Genomic DNA, 11868 nt, shown 5'->3' with positions numbered 1-11868 from the left:
CATGGACCTTTGTCAGCAAAGTAACATCTCTGCTTTTTAATATACTGTCTAGGTTTGTCATAGCTTTTCTTCCAAGGAGCAAGAGTCTTTTACTTTCATAGATGCAGTCACCATCTGCAGTGATTTTGGAGCCCCCCAAAATAAAGTCTGCCACTGTTTCCATTGTTTTCCCATCTATTTGCCATGAAGTGATGGGACCAGATACCATGAGCTTAGTTTTTTTAATGTAGAATTTTAAGCCAACTTTTTCACTCTCCTCTTTCACTTTCATCAAGAGGCTCTTTAGCTCTTCTTTGTTTTCTGTCATAAGGGTGGTGTCATCTGCATATCTGAGGTTATTGATATTTCTCCTGGCAACCTTGATTCCAGCTTGTGCTTCGTCCAGCCCGGCATTTCTCATGATGTACTCTGCATATAAGTTAAACGAGTAGGGTGACAATATACAGCCTTGACGTACTTCTTTCCCAGTTTGGAACCAGTCTGTTGTTTATGTCCAGTTCTAACTGTTGCTTCTTGACCTGCATAGAGGTTTCTCAGGAGGCAGGTAAGGTGGTCTGGTATTCCCGTCTCCTTAAGAATTTTCCACAGTTTGTTGTGCAGGGTTAGGTACACCATTAGCAGAGGCAGGAAGGGGAGTGAGGTACCAGGACAAAAACTTGAGCCAAAGAAGCAGAAACTTTACAAGCTCGCGTCTCCTAGAATCTCTGGTCTAGAAAAGACCTTGACACACTAAAATGTCACAGAACTTCTGTCTTAAAAAGAAAACACAAAGCTTTGATTTCTCTGTGAAGTTTGAATGTTCTGTTTCTTTACAAGCCAGTGATTCTTGTGGTTACAGGTTAAATAATAATATAAACAAACTCAAGGGAAGCAAAGATGGCAGGGTAGGTATGCATTCCCTACTTTCAAATTGCTTATAAGAAGATACAGTGCATGTGCAAGTATGTGACACATACTAGGTTCACATTTCACATGCATTACCTTGAGTTGTGGGCACTTTTGTGCTCCCTTACAGATGAAGGAACTGAGGCTCAGAAGGCTCCATGATCTTCATCAGGTTCACAAGTGAACATTAAGTTAGCGAAAAAGGCAGGTTTGAACTCAGTCGCCTTATTCTAAACCACCATGTTATAACAGAATGATTACATAATCATGAATATTTTAGAGTCACATATTGAGTGGAAGACAGTGCTTTGCAGCACTTTATAATGTTCAAAGATATTTCACTCGCAGTGCCTTACAGGACAGAGGGTGATAGCTGCAGCATTTCTCAGATCAGGGAGATGTTAAGCGTGGAGATTCCATAGATGCAGTAGGCTTGAAGGATAAAGCTGTATTTTAATAATTAACAAGAAAATGAGGAGATCAACATGAGATGAGAAGAGCAAAGGAAAAAGTTTGGGAGGGCGATAAATAGCTGGCTGGGGTGAATCCCCAGTATGGAATGCAATCACTGATTAGGCATCACAAAGGTACTTGCTTTAGGGTTCCTTGCTGATGGACAAACCGTAACAACAACAATAATGGCACCAGCTAACATCTACTAGGCAGGTTGTAGAACAGTTACTCACAGTGCTAACCATTATCGGTGACTACTGCCTTTGGTAACCAACCACAATCCCCCTCTGGGTAATTATATGCACACATTTTCAGGCCATATGGTTCTCTCAGCTTTCGAGGCAGCCATGAAACCCAGGCCTACAGCAACCGAAACATCATATGTGAATCAAGATTGACCTCAGTACTGGTTCAGAGATGGACATGATGACCAGTCAGAGTCAATGATACGACTTTCTCCCTGAAATGATATAAAGGTTGAAGCTATTGTTAGTCATCTTGCTGAAGAGATGTAATGTTCTGATGATACTGTGGGAGTCCTGAGTCTAGTCCTGCTCCTGGACTTCTGTGTTGGTGAGCAATAAACTGCCTTCTGGCTCTGGCTTTGGGTCAACTTTTGGTCACTCTCAATGGAAGAAGCCCTAATTAACATAAGCACACAAATGCAACTCACTGAACTTCACAACACTACCACGAGGTGGGCGTTTTTAACAGGGACTGCCCCTCCCTTTTTGCAATAAGGAATGGAGGCACCGAGAGGTCAAGCCCCCTGGCAGGTGGTAGGAGCAGGATTTGAACCCAGACAGTGTAGTTCTAGAGCTGACACCCCGCCCCACCACCATACCAGCTGGGTGCTATCTAGCTCTACTCTTATGGAATAGGACTCTCCACAACCTAAAATAAGTCTTTTCTCTCAAAATAGCTCCAAAGGCTTAAAATACCTTAGAGGGTGTAAATTTTCTCAAGCTCCTTTAGGTTTGCAATGATCCCTTTTTGGCTTCAGTTGTCTCCCTGAAAAGAATCACTTAAGCAATAAAAATGTCTCTCCCCAAGTCATCTTTCAACTGCTGATACTTCACTTTCCCAAAAATTATAGATAAAAATAACAACGCACAGAAGTGAAGAATACATGGCTGCTAAAATGGAGAAGATAGAAGGAAGGAGGAGATCTTGACCAAATGTTTTGTGTAGTGGCATGCAAGAAGTTCTGATCATCATTTGGTAATTTTAAGAAGTTTATTTCTTAATTACAGGTGCTTTTGTCCACCACACAAAGTCTTGGACTGGTGGCATATGGAACTACAGCTGCTACTTCCTACATGCTTAGGAAATTTAAAAATAAAGTTAAATACACACCAGCTAAGAGGACAATTCTGATGTATATACTTCATGTGGACAATTTTCTCTTGTTGTTCAGTTTCCTAGCAATTTGTCAGAGGCTTGTGGACTCCATGATGAAGGAAAAAGTAGCTATCTTGAAATGAAGTGAAAGCCAGGAGGCTGCACTGGGCTGTAACCGTTGCCTCAAAGAACTAAAAGACCTATTGGTATTCCCAGGGGGCACCCAAGGCAACTCCAGCCATAAGCACTGCTGGGCTTAATCAGCATAACGGAGACAAAGGGCTGGGTACTGGGAGCGGGGAGCAGGAGAGTAGAGTCTAGCTCAGACTCCCAATAACTCTGAGCCTCATGTGAACAAAATATAAAATGACAAATTAGACTCTGGTTTTTCTTTTTGTTGTTGGATTCCATTAAGTGGTAAAGTGTCTGTATAGCATAAGGAATGAATGAGCTTTGAAATGAGTTGGATCCCCACCTCAATGCTTCAAGACAGTTCTTGATCTGCAAAATGAAAGAAATGCTGCCTACTGCTTGGGGCTACTGCAAAGATTAAATGATCAAATACTCTCAGCACACTTCCTCACTCAGCATCAAGAAGAAAAAATAGCAACAGAAGATTAACCATCACTCTCTCGTTAGCACTGTTAAGTTTACAATTCTATAGAACTACGAGAGCAACAATGCCCTTTCTACCCAAAAGTATATCTGAGCACTTCTGGGAAAATATTGACAACATAAAGATTTGGTCTTGAGCAGCAAGAGGTTTCTAGTTTTTCTTTTGTTTTATGTTATTACCATTCTTACCAAAATGCAGAGGCGAGAATATATCTGAATAACTCAAAGCAGATGTTGACAGTACAAAGGCTTGGCCTTGATTTGGCTAATGTGAAACTTTGAGTGCCAGTAGCAGGGCAGTTTTGACTGAAACTCCTGCATGGCATCTAAGCCTGGTCACTCTCCCACAGAGCCTGCATCACTGCCTTTAAGGTGATCTTTTGAGAAACTAGCACTTTTGTCATACACATTAATTCATGGCTGTTCTCTCTCAAGGATCATCCACTATCCAAATGATTAGGAGAAAACATGTTTTATCATCCATAGGTCTGCAGCTTAAGAGTAATTCCAGCAAACCTCGGAACTTAACAGCATCTGCTTGGCCAGAAATCTTGGTTTTGGACCAGACAGTATGAAACTCCTGAGGCAGGGAGACTGGCATGGGATGTGACACTGTCAGAGAAGTCAAGCAAATTGAATAACTGTAGCTGTAGGTACTCTCGCTCCTTTTTCACTGGGTTCGTCTGCCTCCAGGCAGCATCCTCAAAAGAAGTCTGTACTTGGTAGCAATAATCCACATAGATTACTCAAATCTGTGAATCTCAGCAGCTCTCAGTGTCTACAGCAGGCAATTCACGCATAATGATATCTCATCTGGTGGTAGTCAGAATTGTGAGTGTCCAGATAGAGAGGAAAGAACACCAGACCAGGAACCAAGACACCAGGTTCCAGCCCCAGTTCCATCACCAGTGCTCACACGGCCATCGGCGGGTGCAGCAGCTGTGGAGGTTTCATTCGGATCCCTCTTCGAGAAGGGACTTGGCACTCAGCTGCAGCAGCCAAAGTGTCTGACAGCCTGGCGCTGTGGCACCTGTAAAATCTGCCTTGGGCTTCTGATGCTTTTCCCAGGCAATGTGTCAGGGGCCAATCAAGGGTATGAGGGCCCAGTCATTTCTGCTCAACATGGAACTTCTCTAACAAGTGATCTGTGCCCTGTGGCTCCCCACTTCTATCAGATATGCACCGTGGTTTGAGGCTTTCATGCCCCTAAATCTCCCTTCCTCCCCCTCTTCCTTTCACAGATGGATACCGCGATCTGAAGCTTTCTCTAATCAATCTGTTTGTCTCTTCTATGAGGGTTACCAACTCCTTGTTCTCTCAACTCTGTCAACTCTGTTCTGGGACACCCAACCAACATAAGATTAACTTCTCTAAACCTAGGTTGACTTTTCCTTTAAAGCAGGTATAATCATAATAATCAAGCAGAGAGGGGAGGGAGGAGAAAGTGAAAGTTTTGCAGGAATCATAAATTGAGGTATGGACTTCCCAGGTGGTGTTAGTGGTAAAAAAAAAAAACAAAACTTGCCTGCCAATATAGGAGACATAAGAGACACAGGTTTGATCCCCGGGTTGAGAAGATCCCCTGGAGGAGGGCATGGCAACACACTCCAGTATTCTTGCCTGGAGAATCCCAGGGATAGAGGAGCCTGGCGGGCTACAGTCCATAGAGTCGCAAAGAGTCAGACACAACTGAAGCAACATAGCACACATGCACATCTCACGCACAGAGAGTTCCTTCCCCAGTATCTCCACACCCTCCGAGCATCAGGCCAACACCAACATTCACTCCAAGGAATTCTTTGCATCAGGAGATGGCTCATAAGGCAGAAAAAACAGAGAAACTGTTGGAATTTCTAAGGCATACCTTTACATCATAAAGAGCCAGTTTTTTTGATGTTAAATCATCTAAGCCCTGAAGCACTAGGGACAAACCTTGTGTCCTTAAAAAAATCTGAAAGAGGAATTACTATACCTATTGATCCTCTAAATAAGGACTGAGAAGATGGAGGAAAGAAGAAAGGAGGAGGGGAGCAGGGGTGGGGGAGGTCAGTGGAGCTTGGCATTGAAGGAAACGAACCTGGAAGGGTCATGTGATGGTGATGAGATCATCCCCGGCACTACGATGGACCCTGGAGCTTCCCTTGAAAAAGACATCCACCTCCTCCCATCCCTTAGGGCACTAACCCACTGACCACCCAGTCTCATCTGGGTGAGCCCCCCACACGGCCAATGCCATGGGAATTCTATACATTGTCCTTGTTCTAGGGAACCTCCACTGACCCCAGCCACTAGGAGGGTCAACTCTCTGGACCCTTCGACTTTACTCTGTCTCCACCCAACTTCCCTCACAAAGATAATCTCTTTCTCAACAGCTTGGGATGCTCATCATGGGTCTACAGATGAGAGAAAGTGCAAACCCCAAATACCTCAAGGAATGGTGCTACATCATGGTGGGGAAGAAAAGCAACCCACATCCCAACTTAAGACACTGGTTGAATGGAAATAGTAATTTTATATAGTTCAACATTTATTAACCTGAATATAGTGAATATATACCTGGTTCTGTGAGTTGTTCTTTCCAGACATAACTGTGAGTTCTCACAACAACTCCATGAGGAAGGTAAGAACACTATATCTATTTTACAGAAAATGAAACTGAGGTTCAAACTCACTTAGCTGTAACTGAACTTGCAGGGCTGCACTTAATTTAGGTCCCTGCAAATCTACATTGTCTACATCCCTGAAGATAAGAAGTGTCTTAGGCTCTACTGTCCCCTTTCTCTCTCACAGAACACTTAACCTAGTGCTAGGCAGCAAGAAGACTCTCCAAAATTTTATGCTTTGACCAATTAATTTAGATACTTTCCCCTCAGAACTGGGAAAAAAAAAAAAAAAACTGCTTGAAAAGTGTATCTCCATTTTCTCCACACCGTTAGAACTCCTGGTGCAGCTGCCAGGAAGGAGGTGGGAGGCAGTGAATGCACATCCACAGAAGAGATCATATTTCAGTCTTTTCATTTCACTTGACAGGAGAAATACTGATTAAAATCAGCTGCACATGTCATGAAAGGGTAACTGGGTTCTTCATTTTTTTCTTCGCAGAAGCAGCCCCAACTGTACTCCAGGAGATAACTCTTCATGCATAAAATTACTAATAGACACCATCTATCTGATGAATGTCTTATCCTTAATAATTTATATCACTTGATCTATTTTCAAAGGTTAGTCTTACATTAAAATTACAATTCTGAATAGGTCAGCCTGTTATTTAAGGATAAATTATTTCACCCCTTCATGTTAGTGTTGTGTTTAGTTAATGATGAGGCTTTTATTTTAGCCCCCAGTGAAACCATGAAAGAAATTGTTTGTTTGACCCAGCCTCTCTCACCCTAAATCTTATTCCTTGATTCAGGCTGACTCACTGTTAGTAACCAGCCTGCACGTTTCAAGATACTAGTTTCCCATTCTTGACCTCATGTTATTTTTCTACATTGCCCTCCTCTCTTTATCTGGTCATCTCTTCCCACTCACCCTTCCATTTCCATTACCCCACCTTCCTAATCAAAGAACAACCCATTTCTGGGTCCTCTCACTGGACACACAGCCCTACATTGTCCCATCACTGGTCCATTTCATTCCAAAGGGGTAGTACCAATAAAGATGTTCCACTGAGCTTTCCCCAGGCTCTGAGGTATCACTCATCTAGCAAATAAGGATGGAGAGGCCTTGCAGTCAGTGGAAAGACTAGAAAGAAGCTGGGCTGAATCCTATGAGATCCAGTTCAGTTGGTGAAACAATTCCAGTCCATGTTTTTTCAGTGATGGAAAAGAACACAGTTTTGCAGTCCAATAGGCCCAGGTTCAAACCCAACATCTCTTATTACTTAGCAGCCTAGCCTAGTAAAATATGAGACTCAATTTCTTCTTTTATGAAATGAGGGTGGTCATACTTTACTCAGGATTTTTTTTAAGAGTTGACAAATTAAAACAAGAAAAATATTCCATATAATGCAAACACAATGGGAGGCAATATAAAAATGTTTGTTAAAAGAATTTTGGATGAGTGGATTTGATTAATAAATGACTATTATCAGACAAGTCATTTTTAATGAAAAGTTTATTGGTCAAGATGACTAAAAAATGGCAGGTTGAAGGATGGCAAGTTGTTTGTGTTTAATTGTGGTTAAGAGCACGGTTCCTTCAGATCCCACTTCATACCCTAACCCACCATTTACCAGCTACACTACCTCTGACAGGTTGCTTAGCCCCCAGTTTTCTAATCTGCAAACATGACAAACACTTACTTCCTTGGGTTCACTGTGGCTTAAATGACAAAGTGCCTGGAAAAGACTTGGCACAGTGCCCAGTGTAGAATTAAGCCCTTTATACATAGAAGGCGTCACTACTAAGATGAATAAAAGTAAAACAAAATGAAAGGCCTCTACCTCATGGCACAATTACAAACATTGAGAAAATTTTTTGTAACCAGAAGTATGTAAACACACGAGGGATTTTTTATTACAATTATTATTAGGAAGAATAATGAACTGAATAGATGACTGTTACTGGAACTAGTGCAAATGCCACAAGGCCTTTCTTCAACCGGCATGTGTATATGCACACAAGTGCTTGAGAAAGGTATAGGGCTGGCTTAATTAAAGGAAAATTTCTGTTATTGCTCTGAGTGTACAAAGTCATAAAGAGAGGATGTTTAAAAAAGAGGCTAAAGTAATGTGTGGAGAATTTAACTGATACTCTAAAGCCGTTGATGGTAAATGTGCTCAGGAGGTAGATAAGTTCACACTGTTTTACGGCAGGAGGGTTTTTTATTGGTAATTTCATGCAATTGTGAAATTGGAAGGATCACCGGGCCAGAGGTTTTCTAAGTATTCAGCAGAGAGGGTTTCCTACTTCTCAATCTTGAGGAGTGACTCCCTCTGGGAGCCACTGGCCGTGACCTTCCATTTTCTGGGTGAACAGTTTTCTCTGAAGGAGGCAAGAGAAGGAAACAAAGTTCTTCAGAAGGAAAGAGGGCCTGTGGGTTTTTTCCCAAGCTTGTTCCCACTTTCCCAAGGGTGTCCATTTCTATAAGCCTATGTTTCTTAGGGTTCTTTCAGATGCTGACATCAGACAATCCCCAGGGAAGCCACACTGGGGGAAAGGTGACCTTCCTGTGGTGAGTCACCATGAACTGACAAGACCCAAAACAGAGCCCTTCAACAACAAAGGTGTTGGCCTCCTCCTCTTCTTGCACGGGCTTCATTCCCACTTGTGCTCTGTCACCCTCTCCCACTAGTTTCCCACTCTCTTTTCTATTCATTTCCTTATGCAGCTGCTCCATTGTGTCCCAGGACACTGGCTCCTCTGCTCCTTCACAAAGGTGGCCGAGATAACTGCACCCAGCTCCTAAGCTCAAGTTCAAAGACTCCATAATAACAACAACACTGCTAGAGCTTTCCAGGGAATTTTCATAGAAGAGTCATAGGATGAGTACATATCCTAGTAGGTACCTATAGCACTGAGGTATGGAAGATATGATATTTTTAATTTCTAGAGATAAGGGCCAACTATTGGCTAAATGTTAACAAATATAGAGAATACTTACCCATGGCTTCCTCCTTCCTCAACCTCAGTGGTGCCAAGAGATACATGTTGCTCCCAATCCATGGACCATTTCCATGTGCATCAGAGCAGATAAGATGGCACAGGTGGAACTGACCCTCTAAGTTCTTCTCTACTAATGACTGAATGTGGCCTCCCTCCTTTTCATGTTGAATAAAAGGAGGACCCTGCAGAGTGCATATTAAAGTGAAGATGAAAATACTCATATGATGTCATCATGAGCTGGTTATTTCTGCTTTGTTCTAAAGCTAAAGACAGAGGCTGAGGATCTTACTATGGCAAATTATAGTCATCCCATGCAAAATAAACTGCATTAAATGCCAACTGTGTTGTTGATGGATTTTTATAATGACCCCTCCCTTCAGTGAACATTGTTTGTAAAGTACTATCCCATAACCCTTTGGCCTCACAAGCCAAAGGCTCTCTTCCCATGCTATAGCTAGCAAAACTGAGGCTCGGAGGATGGCGTGGTTTCCCAAAGCCAAGCGATGAGTAAATGGCAGAGCTGATAACAAAATTCACAACTTCTCATTGATAATTCCATTATTCTTTAGCTATATTCTTTTGCTTCCCCATAGGCAAGCTATTTGTTATTTTTCCCTTTGCCTCTCCAGAGGAGCCCTCCACCCTTATCCATCCTGCTTTGTGTCCTGGGAGGATGACTTTATTGATTAATAAAGTGAGTTAATGAGAGACGCCAGCAGGAAATCAGAGAGTGAGCTCAGAGTTTATTTTCTGGATACCTTACTGCATTCCTTCCTCCAAACTCCTGTAGTTCCTTTCTTCCCTTGACCTTTCAGGACTAAGAGTAGTACCATTTTCTGAACTCAGGTGCTACATCATTCTTGTTGGTTTCCCTTAGCCCTTGCCTCTATTTAATTCCCTTACCCTTTTGGTGCATCCCATCCTTTTCCTGCCTATGATTCATCACCAAGCTAAGAGTGTGCCTTAATCTCTCCCATTGCTGTGTCACTGAAGCTTATGGAGATATTTTTTTTTCACTTTCTTTTTTTAAAATTAATCAACTTATTTTAATTGGAGGCTAATTACTTTACAATATTGTAGTGGTTTTTGCCATACATTGACATGAATCAGCCATGGATTTACATGTGTTCCCCATCCTGACCCTCCCTCCCATCTCCCTCCTCATCCCATCAATCAGGGTCATCCCAGTGCACCAGCCCTGAGCACCCTGTCTCATGCATCAAACCTGGACTAGCGATCTGTTTCACATATGATAATATACATTTTTCAATGCTATTCTCTCAAATCATCCTGCCCCGGACTTCTCCCACAGAGTCTGAAAGACTGTTCTGTACATCTGTGTCTCTTTTGCTATCTTGCATATAGGGTCATCATTACCATCTTTATAAATTTTATATATATGCATTAGTATACTGTATTGGTGTTTTTTTTTTTTCTGACTTATTTCACTCTGTATAATAGGCTCCAGTTCCATCCATCTCATTAGAACTGATTCAAATGTATTCTTTTTCATAGCTGAGTAATATTCCATTGTATATATGTACCACAGCTTTCTTATCCATTTGTCTGCTGATGGACATCTAGGTTGCTTCCATGTCCTGGCTATTGTAAACAGTGCTGCGATGAACGTTGGGATACATGTGTCTCTTTCAATTCTGGTTTCCTCGGTGTGTATGCCCAGAAGTGGTATTGCTGGGTCGTATGGCAGTTCTATTTCCAATTTTTTAAGCCACTGTTCTCCATAGTGGCTGTGCTAGTTTGCATTCCCACCAACAGTGTAAGAGGGTTCCCTTTTCTCCACACCCTCTCCAGCATTTATTGCTTGTAGACTTTTTGATGCAGCCATTCTGACCAGCATGAGATGGTACCTCATTGTGGTTTTGATTTGCATTTCTCTGATAATGAGTGATGTTGAGCATCTTTTCATGTGTTTGTTAGCCATCTGTATGTCTTCTTTGGAGAAATGTCTGTTTAGTTCTTTGGCCCACTTTTTGATTGGGTCTTTTATTTTTCTGGAATTGAGCTGCAGGAGCTGCTTGTATATTTTTGAGATTAATTCTTTGTCAGTTGCTTCATTTGTTATTATTTTCTCCCATTCTGAAGGCTGTCTTTTCACCTTGCTTATAGCTTCCTTCATTGTGCAAAAGCTTTTAAGTTTAATTAGGTCCCACTTGTTTATTTTTGCTTTCATTTCCATTACTCTAGGAGGTGGGTCATATAGGATCCTGCTGTGATTTATGTTGGAGAGTGTTTTGCCTATGCTTTCCTCTAGGAGTTTAATAGTTTCTGGTCTTACGTTTAGATCTTTAATCCATTTTGAGTTTATTTTTGTGTATGGTGTTAGAAAGTGTTCTAGTTTCATTCTTTTACAAGTGGTTGACCAATTTTCCAAGTACCACTTGTTAAACAGATTGTCTTTTCTCCATTGTATATTCTTGCCTCCTTTGTCAAAGATAAGGTGTCCATAGGTGCGTGGATTTATCTCTGGGCTTTCTATTTTGTTCCATTGATCTATATTTCTGTCTTTGTGCCAGTACCATACTGTCTTGATGACTGTAGCTTTAAAAATATGGAACACTTCACAAATTTGTGTGTCATCCTTGCACAGAGACCATGCTAATCTTCTCTGTATAGTTCCAATTTTAGTATATTTGCTGCCGAAGTGAGCATGGAGATATTGTTTTATTGTCTAAATAATAATCTTTGGAAGGAATAGACTTTATTTGCAACTACTTGCAACTCACTGTCCACAAATACTCTTTGGATCTTTGTCGAAGGGTACAGTGTTTTTTCCATACTGTATTCTGGTTTCTCTCCATCCTACCAAAGGCAATGTCCTTTGTTTGTCTGAGTCTCAAGTAGGCAGTCTGGGCAGCTGGAACTCAACGCCACAGTTCCTGTCTTTTCCATGTGGGATCAACCCTATTTCTTCACACAGGCAGCTCAAAAGAAGACTTGATGTTGAAAG

General features: G+C 41.7%; 1 non-coding gene across 1 annotated transcript; it reads right to left on the bottom strand.

The window, feature by feature from the left end:
• Nucleotides 1–11463: 11463 nt before the first annotated feature.
• Nucleotides 11464–11570, bottom strand: LOC133062969 (U6 spliceosomal RNA). Its single transcript, XR_009694288.1, has one exon. It is a non-coding gene; the product is annotated as a U6 spliceosomal RNA (small nuclear RNA).
• Between the last annotated feature and the right edge of the window lie 298 nt (nt 11571–11868).

The sequence above is a fragment of the Dama dama genome, chromosome 9, assembly GCF_033118175.1.
Source record: "Dama dama isolate Ldn47 chromosome 9, ASM3311817v1, whole genome shotgun sequence".
NCBI lineage: Eukaryota > Metazoa > Chordata > Mammalia > Artiodactyla > Cervidae > Dama > Dama dama.
This window is presented reverse-complemented; position numbering and strand designations above follow the sequence as displayed.